The sequence below is a fragment of the Camarhynchus parvulus genome, chromosome 5 (assembly GCF_901933205.1).
Source record: "Camarhynchus parvulus chromosome 5, STF_HiC, whole genome shotgun sequence".
Lineage (NCBI taxonomy): Eukaryota > Metazoa > Chordata > Aves > Passeriformes > Thraupidae > Camarhynchus > Camarhynchus parvulus.
In genome coordinates, this window is record NC_044575.1 from 49,772,920 (window position 1) to 49,789,505 (window position 16,586).

At 42.3% G+C, this 16,586-nt stretch overlaps 1 protein-coding gene across 1 annotated transcript in view; it reads left to right on the forward strand.

The window, feature by feature from the left end:
- EVL (Enah/Vasp-like) overlaps window positions 1-16,586 on the forward strand; it is a 120,665-nt gene that overhangs the window by 58,410 nt on the left and 45,669 nt on the right.

The window sequence follows — 16,586 nt, forward strand, 5'->3', positions numbered from 1 at the left end:
AAAACTTTAAGTAAACAGAAGCTAAATCTGAAGTAAAAAAACAGAAAAAAATAGAAGCTAAAAACTTCAAGTAAATCAGAAGCTAAATCTGATGTAAGATTAGCAAAATCTGACAGCATAGGACTCAGAGCTGGTATTTCCAGTGTGTTGGGCCAGCTTCAGGCTTTGGCTCTTGTGGGTCAGCTTTCCAAAAGAGGAGTGTGGGGCACCTTGGTTATTGAATACTGTATTGACTGTAAAAGAACTTTGTGGTGAAGTTTGCTGTTCTGTGAATTTGTCATTGCATTAGCTTGAACTGGGGCCAAAATAAAGTCCTGGCTTCTCAGTGGAAACCAGTTTCTGGTTTGTGGTATCTGGATGAAGCACTGCCCTCAGTTACACGTTTAGGACCTCTCTGCAGCTCCTGGGCTGGGAACAGAACAGTCCTTGTGTGGTGTCTTTTTTTTTTGTTGTTGTTTGTTCCTGCAAAACCACCCACCACAGCCTTATTTTCCTTTTGCAAACATGATGAGTCAAGGTTTGCATCAGGTGCTTCCATCCAGGTTTCCCTGCAGTGTTCACTGGTGATGGACAGCAGCTCTTCAGAGGGAGATTGTCTCCTGACAACCTTCAGTACACAAATATGTCTTACTATAAGGTGTACTTGTAATGTAAGAGTTCAGATTTTTTTATTTTGCTATTTCTGTTCTATTAAGCTGGCAAATACAAAACTCATCAAAAATCAAGCCATATTTTTAATTCTTATGTATATTTAGAAGTACTGAGGACTTAATTCTGCTTTCTTCATCTTGAACATTTTCAGCTGTAGTTGTGCCACAGCAGGAGACTTCATGAGGAAATCTGGCCCAGATTCACCAGTCCTAAACTCACAAAAGTCTGAAGAGTACAGAGCTCTTTGGCTGCTCAGATGTGCCCACCCCTTTTAGACCTCCAAATGTGTGTGCTTTGACTATGGTCGTGTGTAGTGATTGGTTTAATGTCTGTGATGAGTCTGCCTTTCTTCCAAAAGCCCTTAAATTTGGGTTGTGTTTTTTTTCCCATCTGTCTTTTCCTGTCAAAGGGAGTGAGGTTTTTGCAGGATTTTGAGTTTGCTTCAGGGATGTGCCGTGTGGAAACACAAATCTCAGGGTAAGAACACAAGAAACTGCCTTAAATTGTGTTAGCAACACCTAGCAATGAACAACAGGTATTTTTAAGAAAGTATTTTTGAGCACTTGAAAAGCCTATTAAATTTCTGAGAAGTTTATGCATATACAGCCAGCAATAATTCATATTTAGATTTTTTTAATTTTTTAATTCATTTCCTTAGCTTTTTTTTAAAAAACCCTCTGATTCTATGAAACAAATTCCAGAAACCCTCATTTTTCTTTTCTTTTTTTTTTTTTAATTATGAAATTTATTTGCAGAGGTATTTCTCTTTGATATTAGCTACACATCATCATAAGTTTTCCCATTACTGCAGTGACCTCAGCGTGCAAATTGACAGCAAAAGTACATAATAGATATAAGGTATGAAATGTTTTTTCATATCTGCTCTTCCAGGCTTCTATAGCCCTTGAGCTTTTGTGGGCATGAATTAATGTGATAGGAATTCACACAAACACACATATCCATATATCTTTTCACGCACTGCCACTGCCTGCATACTCCATCCCTTCTGCTGCCTGCATGCAGCATTAGGGTCTGCTTTTTTCATATGGAAAAATCATTAGAGAAAAACCATATTTATTATATCTATGCATCCATGTATTAAAGGTGCCCATGTGCCTATGCAGATGGATGACAGCTTTAAGGAGTGCATTTGTATGCCCAGAACTCCTCATACACTCATAAAAAGCTCAACCAAAACCACAGGGTGAAGCAGAGGCTCCCTCTGCCCCGTTCACAGGGCAGCAAACCCTATCTGCTGTTCTGAAGTTGGAATATGCTGTGTGCACTACTTGGCACATGCTATTTCTAACGTTTAGCTTTTCCCTATATTCTCCACTGAGACATTATTACATTTGATGCTGCTGTTCCTCCCATAGTTGAATAGATTCTGCCTTCCATGGCTGCTTCTTCCTTCGTTCTACCACCCACTTCCATAAACTAAAATTAATCATGGTAGACTACAGCAGTAGATGTGAGACTGCATCATGCTTCAGCAGTTGTGGAGTACTGTTACATTTGGGAAAATAACTGGTCTTGGCACAAAGTAATGGTGTGAAGTTTGAATGGTGCATTAAGCTGAATTAGTTTGAAAAAATGGTAGCAGTCTATGTTTAGGGGAGTTGGAAATAATTTTTAGGTAGTGATTACTTTCAAATGACTGAGTCACTTCAAATGAACACACAGTTATGAGCTAGTGGTGGGAATTACTGTACTGTCTCTCTTCTTCAAGTGAGAAAGAACAACCACAAGCACTGATCTTTCTGTTCTGACTGCATTCCCCAAGAACAACCACAAGCACTGATCTCTCTCTGTCCTGACTGCATGGGACATGAGTGAAAACTAAACCAAGTGCTTTGTTAAATGCCAAAGGTTAAATGGGCTGAATCAGATCCTACAGCCAGACTGTGTGTACCCAGGTTACATTTCAAGATCAGTGTTGGGGCAGGTGTCTTCCCAGGAGTGTGACACCCCAGAGTTTGCAAAAGTTGGGAGAAAAGCCATAGCCCAAACTCTCTGGCTGGTTGTGTTTCTGCAGTGCATGTACCCATACTCTTACCCATGGGGATGGCTGGCCACCTTACAGGTGTCACTGTTCTCAGTGCTGTGGTGGGAGCCTCTCCCAGTGCACATCCCCAGGGTGGGCAAAGCAATCCTTGAAAGAGGTGAACACAAACCTGGCTCATTCTTGTGCTTTGTAAGGATGGTGATGGTTAGGTCAGGGGCAATCCAAAATCAGATAAAATGGGACTAAAACTGAAATAATACCACAAATATGTACCATCCTTCCTTTAGAAGTTGACAGCTGTCTCACTGAATAACAGTTTTTTACCTGCCAGCTTATTTATGTGCCTAATTAATTTGATTTCCTTATACATCTCTTTAATCTGTTCTCCCTTACAAACAAAAGGAGAAATGTTGGTTCTGAGCCAGCCTGCAAAATGAGAGCAAACGATAGCACTGACTTGCTCATTACCAGCCTCTTGCTTACAGTGCTTTAATGGTGTCATTTAGTAAGACCATTAATATGACAAACAACTTGCCATTTAATTGTTTTTCTTTTCTGGGTGCCCACTTTGAGAAGTCAGACCTTTTGCTGGCATAAGTTACCTGGTACAAGGTAGTGTGTCACCAGCTTACTTTGTCACCTGCAGCCAGGTTTCACTGGGGGCAGAGCATCACCCCTTCCTGCCCCAGGAGACTGTGGAGGAATTTTGCATGGATTCTGCCCACGGGCTGTTTGATGTTTCTTGTTTTTCAGGGCTTACATCCTCTTAGATTTGTCAGATGCAGTGACTGGTGGCAGGGCAGCATGGTTATTGGAGCAGGACATAACGTGAGAACATTTAGTGAGCTAAAATGGGCAAGTTCTTCCAGCCATAATAGTGTAGGAAAGCCAGTGGTGCCTGTAATGAAGGTAACTTTCTGCAGGGCTTAATGGAGCCTGTACTCTCTGTGCTTCTCCCAGGGAGTGCTTACACTTCCAGGAGAGAGGGAATGAGACTATTTTATCTCCTTTCTTGTTCCCCAATTTTCTGGGGATGGGCAAAGGGATTCTTCGTCTTTTTCTTTCCTTATTTGCTCCCTTCAGACACTGAGTCCCAACTGGTTGCTGGCAACACCTGCATGTTCCCATGTTGTATCAGGGGACAGTGGTTCAGCTTTGTGGCTTGGCATGCCCAGCTCTGAGGGCATCTTGGGCTGCCATGGCTTAAAGACTTGGTGCCTCTTGGAGAAGAATTAAGACTCTGATCTGTGCTGCTGGTAAATGCTGCCTGTGACATAGTGAATATAATGTATTGTGAACTTCTGCTTTTCTTTAGAGTCTGTGCCCTGGGGACTTAGTTATTGTTGTCTTACAATGTATGAAAATTCCATTTCTAAATGTAAACACCACGTGCTGAAATGCCTTGTGCAGAGTTAATCATAGTTAGAGGTCAGCTGCCTTATCTGACTAAGAACAGAGAATTTGGAGGAAAGCTTGAAATAGGAGAGAGGTTTGAAGAAGATTAATAGTGATTTATTTATTTATTCCTTGTAAGAAAGCCATTTTCTTGTTCTAAGTGTCTTACAGACCACACAATACAGACATAGGTCATGGAGGGTGCAGAGTTCAGCCCTGTGCCTTCAGCTTCACAGACCCTGCCTTACCTCTGCAGGGAGGATGTTTTGGTAGTCAGAAGGATTTCTCCTCATTCCTCTGGTTAGAAGATCTGCTGCCTTTTCCACCACTGTGGATTATTTCTCCTTGATTTTATTAAGTTCTTGGTACTCTAGATTTTTTCCCATTCCTTCAGTCATTCTGCTCTTATCCTTTCAGAAGTGATGACATGTCTCTATTGCTGGGAGGAAATTCCTTGAAAAACACTATGGAGAAATAAAAGAATAAAGCTTTGTTTCATCAAATAGCAGATAAACTGGCAGAATGTACCATAATTTCTCTCTCCTAGTTAGATGCCCTAAGTATTTGCAAGGTTTCTGTCAGTGAAGGATGTGTGTGAAGATTACAGTGCACTGGATTTCAGACAAAAGTGTACACAGGGTTTTTTAATATTTTTTTTCTAATATTATATTCAGCTCAGTATTTTTTCATTAACATTTTGACAGCTAGTCCTGCGTGCCTCAGTTTTTCAGTGGCAGTAAAGTGTAACTTCTGGGAAATTTAGTCATCTTCTACAAAGCAGTGTCTGTTTTATTTGATAATATTACCCCAAGACTTCCCAGCACCACAGAGGACACAGTGTGGGAAGACAAAAGACTTCATCTTCATTACAGCACTGCATAATACATAAAATAGTTCATCAATAATGGAAAGGACCCACCACAGAACACAATGCCCACTTGCAGCCAGCTGGTTCCGGAACTGTGCTGGGGTAAAGAGATCTGTGCTCCATGCAAGGTGCTTTGCATGCTGCTCTGTGGACTCATTTCCCACACTATCTGGTGTGTTGGTGCAGACTACAAAGCCCTAAGATGGTGTACTCTGTGCAAATTTTACTTTTCAGAGTGCTAATAACTTAAAGATGTGTGTAACTTCAGCTGGCACAGGCATTGCAGAACCATAAGCATGCATTCTGCTGCAGGTCTTTGAATCAAGTCATTCCAGACATTGTTCCTGTTTATAATCTAGGCATAGAGAACTTGTAAACCACAAACTTTTGGGCTCACTGGTGTAAATATGATCCATGTGGTCAGACACCTCAGGCTAGCCAAACTAGCAGCCTGCAGGCAATGGTTAATTGGGTGCATGTGAAAAATAAAAAAAAATTCTGCTTCTTTAAAACACAAAAGTTTTCCCAGGGGAATAACTGTTTTCTGACTGACATCTTTCAAAAACACCAGAAAAAGGCTTAGAGAAATAAATTTCACAATGTTTCCAGACTCATGCCTACACCAGTTTCAGTATCAACTTTAGTCACTCAGAAATGTTCTGCAGATAGGGGGGTTTCTGATCGAAATTGCTGTGCTTTGTAAGTCAATGAAGAGGGAGGGAAAATTCAAATAAGATGATGAGCTTTTTCCTTTCATCTGCTGCATTGCTTTATCACTGAAACTGTTCCAGAAAAGTCCACGTGACATACAGAATCTTTTAGTATATTGCTTACTCTAGAAATAAATTCCTTCCTTTGCCAGTTGGACTGGGATGAGCTGTTACCTAGCAAACCAGGTGGGAATTTATTTTCCTGCAGCAGCCAGTGAAAGGCTGTGAGGGCAGGAGTCCCTTGTGACCCCAGCTGTAAAATATCAGCTCAGCCATAGGACCATGAATTGTGTTTCATTCCCAAAACTTCTTCTTCCTGTGCTGAGGGGGATTGCAGTCCTTGTACAAGTTCTCTGCCCATCTTTCCAAGATAACCAAACTTCTCCTGAAATAATAGGCACTTACTTGCAGGCTTCCCCTGCCTGCCAAACTGCTCAGGTGCCCTCTTCTCAGATTAACCTGGGCTTCCTATTTGGATATATGACATTCCACAGGATCAAAGGTGGAAAGGACTGAGTTGGAAAGGACTCACAAGGATCATCAAGTCCAGCTCTGAAGTGAATGGCCCATACAGGGATGGAACCCACAACTCTTACATTATTAGCATTAGGCTCTAACCAACTTCTAGGAGCCTGGGTACACTTGACATTAAGAGAAACATGTTTAAAACCTGAACTGGAAGAAGTTGGCCCAGCCAGGAGAAGCAGTGAGTAAAACTAGTTAATCTTGTGTATTAGCTTGGCTTCAGCTGTCTGGAGCCCAGGAGGTGAATTGATTTGCTGGTGAATAGATAAACTGGGATTACAGACTCCTCTCGGTGCTAGAACTGTAAATATCATTGCCATTATTCATCTGTCTGGAAGTATCAAACCGTTACTTAATTATTCTACTCTATAGAAGTAGGCATTTTTTCAACTCAGTTTTTCAGCTCCCCAGATGGTAGGGATGCACAGCAGAAAGTTTTCCAGGGCACTGAAGTGCTCTCACAGTGTTATGCAAATAAAGACTCAGCCCCTTTCCTGCAGGACTCCACTGAACCCTGCTGGGAGCCAGAGCTGCTGTCCAACGTCTGCAACAACGAAAGGTGCCTCTGCTCTTTGGAGAGCACTGTACACCTAAAGGCTCTTAAGTCTCTTGCTGGTGCTTTTTGCTGTGCTGAACTCTTCTGCACTAAATCAAAACCACTTCAGGAAGGAAACTGTGTGTGGGAAACAAAATTGTTGAGAGATTTAAGAGAGACTTGCACATGTCAGTTTGTGCTAGCAAGATTCCCTTGCACCGTTGCCTTCAAACCCCTGTTTTTCTGAGTGTGCTGCAAACTGGAGAAGTTCCCAGGGCTCAGTGATAGAAAATTCACTGTGGCTTTTTCACTAGAGTATAGTCAGTGGCAGAAGAATATATTAGCTTAGGAAAAAAATTAATTCTCAAAATATACAAGTCCAGTAATTTATGTGCAAGCAGTATAGGCCAGATTTTGGCAAGTGTTCATTTGGAGACCATTTATAAAATTGTTTGGGTTGGAAGGGACCTTAAAGATCACCTAGTTCCAGCCCCCTGCCATAGGCAGGGACAATTCCCTCTAGATCAATTTGCTCAAAGCCTCATCCAGTCTGGTTTTGGTTGCTTCTTTTTATTTAATAGACTTTCTGTATTCTCAGCTAAGAGCCAGACTCTGTAATAGTTTGTCTCTGCACAGTAACTCCCCTAGCTGTGATCCCACTCCTAGCAGTTAGTAATTGTGTGACCATGATTTTCCTGTCAATGGGGGTAGAACTATCAGCATCTTTAGCACTGTGTTTTGTACCTGAGCTGGGATGTCTGTGTGGTCAAGAAACAGTAACAGAGGCTCCTGGTACAGTCAGTTATGTATTAGGTGTCCCTAAAGGCAAAATTCATCCCATTCTCCCTCTCTTTCTCATCACTGACTGCACAGGATTGATGCTAAGAACTCTTTTTGGTCCCTGACAATTTTACTATCATTGTCTTCCAAACTTTCAAATTAATGAATTAATGATTTCTAATTATGGTGTAATTAATTAGTAACTATAATGATAATTAAACCTCTGGTTTAACAATAATAAATTAGGGACCTGAAAACTAATGTGCATAAGTTTATTTTTAGTGATGCTCCATGGATTTCCTTGGGACAGTCAATGAGAACTCCCAGGAATACATGTGTGTTGTGCATGTCCATATATGTGTCCACATGAGCAGTGCACATCAGATTTTCACTTTTCTGACTCCTTGAGCTCTGCAAACAGATGGGCTTTTTGCATGCAATCTTTTTTTATTTTATACCAGAAGTGAATTTGGGAAGATATTCACACATATATAGATTGAAGTCAGGAATAAGTTGCTGGGCTAAGAGGATTTTTAAGAAGATATTCACATTTTTAGGAAGATATTCATATTTTTTTAGGAAGATATTCACACATATATAGACTGAAGTCAGGAATAAGTTGCTGGGCCAAGAGGATTTTTCACTGATAAAATTGGTTGTATTTTGAATTTCTTTTTTAAACCATGCTGCCATTATGTGCCACAGCTCAGTGTGCAAACAGCACTCACTAGAAAGGTGTTGCTGGTCAAAGCAGTGTTTAGGAGCAGGGGACTGTGCAGGACAGCCAGTGGTGCAGCTGGGGAGGTGGGGCAGAGCTCTGGAGCCCTCTCAGGCAGCAGGCTCAGCTGAGGGGAAAGTCTGCTTAATTCCAGTGAATCCCCATATGCTGCTGCCTGCAAAGCATGTACAGCAGCTTCTCCTGCTGGCTGGTAATCCCTGGGCAGCTCACACAAAGTCCGCCATGGCCTTCTTAGGTGACTCTCTGTGACCATCCAGCATCTTATTTTTCACCAAGCAGGGACTCAAAAGCTCTAGGTGGTGTTGCCTTCTGCCAGCAGAATCTCAGAGCCCTGTGGCAATGACTCCTGTTAGTTCCAGTGAAGCAACACAGCTGAAAATGGGATTCATTTAACTGAACTGCAGCCATTTAAATGCTAGGCAGCTAGTTTACAGCAATTGTGCATTTTGGGGCGAGGAGGGCTCACCTGGAGGTGAGTGGCTGCAGTCCTCTGCTGGTGGCCCAACGAGCTGCACAGTCCCTGCCACACAGCAGGGAGCAAACTGAGTGATAGAATGGAGCAGTGTGGGGCTGTACTGCAGCTCGGGAAGGAACTCATCTCCTAATAGGTGATTTTAGTCCTCCAAGCATCCAGCCTTTGCCCTTGTACGTGCTCAGCTGCACAGCTGAGGAGGACACAGCGTGATTCAGGTCCTGATGGTGCCTTTGAAATTCTGCTCCACCTCTGCTGACAAAAAAGCCAAACCCTGCCAAGCAATCACCGTCAATCAGATTTGCATGGATTGCTTTATCTGTTGGTCTTGATTAGTATTCCGGAGATCTCGGTAGAAAACATGAATTTTAACTCTGCTTCATCCAGTGCTGGATTCCAGGGACTCCCTCTGGTGGTTAGAGCAGCGCCTGGGAAGCTGTGTGAACACCAGCTGTGCCATCCAGCACCCTGGGAGAGGTGAACCGAAGAGAATTTTGGCTTTTTTCACACCTTTAAAAATAAACCTGGGGTCAAAGTCACTGAGGTTATCACCTCTTTTGACTTCTTGAACTTGCTAAGTGTGCACTGCTCGTTCTTGTCAAGAAATGGTGCATTTCCTGCAGTGGGGCAGGCTGAGGAGCACGGCTGCAGGCACCTGTGTGCTGCTCTGGTGCTTCACAGACAGGAGCAGGAGGACGTTCAGAAGGTTGGATCAGAAATCCATTGTCAGAAATCCATTTGAATATGGATTGTCCTGAAATTTAATGGATATCCCTTCTAAGGCATTTTAGATTATGGAGTATTTGCTTTTTCTTTTTTTGGCTTACCATTGGCATCCACAAGAGAAATGACTCTGCACATTTGAATCTGGGTGCCCAGGTTCCCCTGCATCATTTACAAACACACACATTGCAGTTTCGCTTCTCAAGATGCCTTGCCAGCAGATCTTACAGGATCCTTGCTAAATGCAAAAGAAAACACTTTGAATCAGCAAAACAGCAGGGCTAACTGAACTTGGACAAAAAGAAAGAGCCTTTCAGTGTCCTCTGGAGCCTGCCAAAGCACTAAGTGCTGGTGATGACCAGCAAGGGTGGCACATCTAATGCAAAAGCTGGCAAGAGTTACCATGCACAGTGCAGCAGGAGGGGCACCGCAGGATCAGGGATGGAGAGGTGGAGGGATGCAGGGAGCCAGAGGCTCTGGAGCTGCATGGCCCAGGAGTGTGGACAAGTTTCTGGATCTGCAGTGGAGGCAGAAGGCACCAAGAGAAAGCTTGGTTCTGGCAGAGTCAGCAGGAAAACTCCTGACTCAGATAAATGAGTAATTTATCCCTAGTTTGTGGAAGGAAGAGGAATTTGAAAAGTGTAAGAGAGGTGAGGATCCAAAGGGAAATGTGCCTCATGCTTCCTGCTGATTGTTTTATTTCTCATCTCTCTGACCTTTCTGATTACTCTAAATATGATATTTCAGCTTCAGAGCTAAAGCTTGAAAATAGATATTTGGCTCTTCAGATGAGCTGGCATTTGGTTTCTTTTTTTTTTGGTCTGTGCTGTAACATTCCTGTGAGAGCACAGAGTAACTGTGGGTTTTTTACTGCTATTGCAATGATTTTCTTACAGGCGAGATTGCTCCTGGCTGGCTTTACATTTTCTCATCAGTCTGTGAGTGCGCCCCCAAATCACCTCTTTTTGCTTGTCAGAGTTTACTGGTGTGTCCAGAAATTGCCCAGCAAGGGTCATGCTGAATATACTTCTTGTCTTGCATCACATTATGTTGCAGTCAGGTCTTTCAGCACCGCGATATTTTTAAATAATGTTTTCCCTGACGCTGCAAACGGCGCAGAACACTGTAGAGGCAGACAGCCCCCAAAGTGAGCTGCTGAGCTGGGGGCAGGAGCTTTGGTCAGCAGGCTGTGACACACTATTTTACAGTGAGAAACCATTGGAAAAACCTCAGTGTGCAGAGCTGTGTCCTTGGTGGGGCTGCAGAGGTCGGCACGGGGGCATCAGTGGGGCTGAGGGTGCAGGAGCTGCTCTGCTCTGCAGGCAGGACTGCTCACACATTTCACTGCCGTGGCTTGCATCCCCTGTCGTGCCTCTGCAGCTTCTCAAGTTAAATTTCAGACCAGACACACAAACTGGGCTTTTCTTCTGGACTCCTCTAAAGTGCCTCCAGCCTGGGGAGCTCACTGAGAGGTCCCCACCAAAGGTTTTCAAGGTTCTTTTAATGGAAACCAAATTTTTTTTCCCAGAAATGGGTTACATTTGGTTGTAGTTTTTATTTTACTAAAATCAAAATTGAACTTTCGACCTTCCTTAAAAGATGAAGTATGTATCTTTGGTTCTGAAATTACATTTTGCTTCACTTTTGGTTTTCAAATGCACATCAGGTAAATTACCATATTTGGTTATTGTGAAGGCAATGACAAAGCCCCAGCTTTCTGATCCAAAATAAAGAGATATTCAGGCTAAACATTCTTTTGTGTTTCCATTTTGAAGCCCAAATTCGTGGCAAATTACAAAACTAAAAAGACACATTTTATTTTTAAAGATGAGAGGAAACATTGTGATATTTTTAAAGAAAAGGAATATTTTTAATGAGAATCAAACCTCCATAAATTTCTGTGCAAATTCAAACATTGTTTTTAAACTGAATTTTAAAATTAAACCCTAAAATTCTACCAAAAGTTCATTTTTTCATGGCTGCATTAGGAACAGTAAGGCAGCAATGAATCCTGGTCGGCAGCATCTTGAATTATTTGATTTCACATTATTTTTATTACATTTATTTTTAGTGTCAAAATTCATTTACAGCTAATGTGAGAACATTAGCTATTTAAACAAAACTGCAGAACATATTGTCAGCTTTCACACTACATAAATTACACTGGTATTTTCTCATATTACATGAGAAATAGTTACAGGAGGATATTTGGGGTTTTTGTCATATCACATGATTCTGAAAGTATCTGTTGTGCTAATCAGCTGATTTTTGGGTTTCATTTTAATTGTTCTACAACACTCAGAAAGTGATTATGTCTTCTACACATATGTGCCTTTAAATTAGGTGGTTTTGTTTCTTCCAGTTTAATATTGCTTGGAGATTTTGGAATGTTTTTCACTGGGCTTTCATCACCACGTTTCAGTCTTCTCACTGAGCTCAGTGCCTACAGAAGTTACACTTAAATCTTAGTTTCTTTCATTTTTTCAGCTGAAGCATGTTTTCCCCTCCTATGAGTTCCTGTTAATATGAGAGCACTCAAGGATGAGCTCTGTAGTCTCTGGGGTTCCTTCCTCCATGGCCCAAGTTGTTCAGGGTTTGTCCTCTGCAATGGGTTTATCAATGGGGGAGATTGGCTGGAGCAAATTTAAATGAATCTTTTTTTTCTCCCTGTCAGTAGTGGTTGGTCTTCCAGAGCTTTTACTTAAGTGATCTGGTCACGTTATCAATGACTTATAATTCAAAAAAGAGCAAACCCAAAATTTGACCTGCTGATAGGGTGAAGCATAATGTCTGTGCTGGCTTCTTTGTGCACAGCACAAAAAAAACCCAAAACAAAAAAAAAAAAAACAAAAAAAAAAAACCAAATAAACAAAAAAAACCCAACCAAACCAACCAACCAACCAAAAATTAAATCAAATCAACCACAACAAGAACAACAACCAAGTCCCCCCCTGCAAAACCAGCTGTTTTGGGATGGTGTCTTTTCACAGGAGATACAGTTCTGAAAGGAGATGCTTTGGGAACCAGTCAGGTGGTATGTTTTTATAGGGCTCCATGTACAGGGCATATAGGACATGGAATAAGAATTAAATCCTCAAAATTAGAGGGCTGTGGCCAGTCTAATAGCCAGGAATCCTTGGCATGAAACTGTCTCTAGAAGAGAGGTAACAGCTGCACCTTGTGGGCTTGAAATGCCTTGCAGGGGGAAAGGAGCCCTTTGTCATGACCCTGACTTTAATGAAAGTCTTTTATTAACTGACTTCCAGAAGTTATCAGCAGGGCTTTGTCTTGTCAGAATAGATCTTTATGTTGGGGTACTAAAGATGAGGGCACATTTACAATGATGATTGTGTAGAGAGAGTATTATGCAGGGATTTGTGTTCATTTGCATGGCAGATTAAGGCTTTATGCCATGCCCTGTGTGAATTAAACACAGATAGCAGTTTTGAGAGTTATGAGATTTTCTGATGGATTTCTATGTTGAATTGCAGTGAAATTTTATATTATCAGATGGAAGTGCCCACTCCAATGCATTAATATCCTTTCGTATTTGGAATGGATATATAAATAGATATCACATTGTGTATGCAAATTACTCACCATATTTGCACAGATTTTTATTTCAAAGAAATTAAAGGTCATTCTGACTCCATGGGGAATAAAGTTTACTATTGGTAAGACAAAGCAGAGCTGCCTGTCCTTTAATGTTACTGGTGCCCTCAGGGAATGGTGCTTCATGTCCCCTGTCTCAGGAGTGTGTGTGGATCCAGCTTCCCATGCCACCTCATCACTGCAGTCATGATCAGAGCCATCTCTCAAAAAAAAAAAGGTAATGAAGGGAAAGATGAAACAGAGAGAGAAATAAAACAAAAGAAAGAGTGATACAAATGAAAACAATTGCTCACCAGTGGGGTGATGCCCAGCCAGTGCTCCAGCAGCAACCCCTGGCCAACCTTCCCCCCTGGTTTTGTTGGTGGGCATGACACCAGGAGGTGTGGAACACCCCTTGGGTCAGCTGTGCCAGCTGTGTCCCCTCCCAGCTCCTTGGTCACCCCTAGCCTGCTCACTGGTGGGGTGGGGTGAGAGGCTTTGTGTGAGCACTGCTCAGCAGCAACTAAAACATTCCTGTATTATCAACACCATTTCCAGCACAAATCTGCAATATAGCCCCATGCTAACTGCTGTGAAGAAAATTACCTGGATTGCAGCTGGAAGCAGCACACCAGCCTTCTGCAAAGTGAGCACCCACACCAGGAGTGCAGAAAACGTTGGTGTATTTCTTCCTAAAAATCTGCAGAACACCAACACAATATACAAACATACACTAATTTTATTCATAGAATCACAGCTTGGCTATGAAGGGACTTAGGGAAATCATCCCCCAGTAGCAGTCAGCCCCTCCCAGTCCAACTCCAGCAGTTTATGTACTGATCACAACACATTATGCTGTGGAATATCCCTCTGGCCAGTCTGGATCAGCTGGCCTGGCTGTGCTCCCTCCTGGCTTCTTGTGAAGCTCCTCACTGGCAGAGCACAGGGAGCTGGAAAGTCCTTGACTTAGGGTGAGCACCGCTCAGCAACAGCCAAAACATCTGTGTTATCCACATTACTCTCATACTGAATCCAAAACACAGCACTTCACCAGCTACTGGGAAGAAAATTATCCCAACTGAGACCACAACAGGGTCTTTTCCAGCCTAAATGGTTCTGTGACTCTGTTACCTTTCCCTAGCTCAGTTTCGTCAAGCACCATTCAGCCTGACTTGAACTCTTCCCATGATGGGGCATCCACAGCCTCTCCAGACATCCCATTCCAGCATGAACTGAGAGCCCTGAGTGCTCAGGGCCAGGTACAGGTGATGCTTTGCAGGATTGGAACCCTCTCCTGCTCTGTGCCCAGTTCAGCCTCCTCTTCTGCAGGAGGATTTTCTGAGGAAGCATTATGAGGGAAAAGCTATTTCATGCAATACTTTGGTAAGGAAAGAAAATTTCTGTGAAGGAAGTTGATTTTCAGTTGTTGGACATCCCATCGAGGAGAATTATTAAAATGTGAAAATAATGTTCAGCCAGAGAGTAATGGGATGTGCTGATGGTATGAAATGGGCTTCATGGTATTTCAGTGAGAGATTAGCTCTCACCAGGAAAATGTGCTAGAGAAGGAGATAAAATGCTCCCATATCACCAAATGTGAGTTACTGTAGGATTTATGAACACGGTCAGGGCTGTTTTGGTTGTGACTGATGATACTAAGTGACTGCTGTGACCCTGCTACTTCATAACATCTCTATTTAAAGTGTCAGTGTATCACTTTTTCATAATATTGTGAGTCTGTTCCCCCAAATTTCCTTGAGGTGTTATTCATGGCTGCTTTCACAGTTTTTCATCTCAGCTAAGATGATTGATTAAAAATAGAACAACTGTCTTAAAGGTATTCCATGGCTCAGTTCTTCCACTGAATTGCTCTAGCCTGGTCTCCTACCCTTGCTATATATATTTGATCCTGGGAGGAGATGTGCTGCTGCCACCAGTATTTGTGAGAGGGATGTAGCAAGGGAGCCTTCACCAGATATTGAGGAAAAGTAACATTGAGCTGGTAAGCCCAATCATACAGAGAAGAAATCTTACCATAATTATTGTCTTCCAGTGTAGCCCAGCATATATCTGGAATTATATATCCATATATATATATAGATAGATAGATATAGATATAGATATAGATATAGATATAGATATAGATATAGATATAGATATAGATACATGTATAAAAAACTCCTACCAAATTGTTCATGCCAATATTGCAAAAGATAGTCCATTTTAAAATTTTCTTTTAAGGGATCACCTCCAAAAGCAAACAAGTTTTGACAAAAGCTGTTCAGCAGGTGCCTTTGTATTTATGTATTAGAATATGGTGGAAAAAGCAAACCAGTTATTAAATACAAAGTAGTGCTTGTCTCTAGCAATGTATTTTAATAATATGTCATGTTGCTACAGAAGGTGTGAATATTTGGTGTCCCTGGTGCCCCTAGTTTTAAAAGGGTTCTATTGCAATTTTTTAGTACTACACATAACAATCTCCTCTCTCGTTGTGATGAGAACCTGTATTACTTTGGCCTAAATGGTAAAAAGTAAATACCTGCCAAGCTGGTGTCAGAGGTGAGGGGGTGACACCAGCATCCCATGCTGCTGTTCAGAGACTTCTCCACACCTGGACCTCAGAACTGCTTTGCTAAAATGGGTGAAGAGTTAATAAACCTTTCACATCTCACCAGCTGAGTAAGTATTGCTGCCAAGGACATCTGACCTGAGTGAGAGGTTCAAAAAAGCCTCTGTGTTCTGGTTTTGGTGTAGCTGCTCCTGTGGGACCCCACACTCTTTGCCATACCCCTATGCCCATTCCCTGTGTGGGATGGGCACTTTCCTGACTTTCAAGACTTACTACCCCCTGCAATGTGGTATTTAACGCTGAAACTGAGAAGTTTTGTGTCACATTGGTATTTCAAGCTCTGCTTAGCAAATCTTTGACAGCAGACAGGTGTGATTCACACTGTGGTGCCAGGCAGATGGGTGACATGGGCTGTGGGTAAAGCCATCTCCTGCCTCAGGCTGGGATCTGCCTGACCCTGGATTTGTGGTCCAGGGGAGCTTGGTGCATTGTTGCTGTGTGAACAGAGATGCAAACCAGCCTCAGGAGAGGTGAAGTTTTGTGACACATTTGAGGTGAGATCCCACTCTTTACCCAGAGTGTTCTTCATGCCACGGGATGTCCCTGGTCACAGTGGGATTCACTGGCTCTCTGTTTAGGTGCCAGCTTTTCCCCAGCATCTCATTTGAACACTGTGTCTGACTGATTAGGTCAATGTCTCTCTTCACATTCCCCTTAGGAAGCTTTTTATAAAATTCCAGTTTATAGAATTCCAGCTGGCTCAGCTGCATCTTCTGGAAGGGGTGATCTGGGCTGCCATCAGCCCAAGTACTGGAAGTAAAACAATCATGTGAATAATGGTGCTTACAAAAACCTCAGTGCTACTGAGCCCTGCCTTGGACAGCTGGTCTGGGTTTTTCAGTGCCACTTCTTCAAAATAAAAATAGCTCCATGTAGCCCTCTGCTGCTTATATCTTTAAACTATTATTTTTAAATGTAGTAATGATAATTGTTAATTAGATAGCTACATGGCTGCTAAAG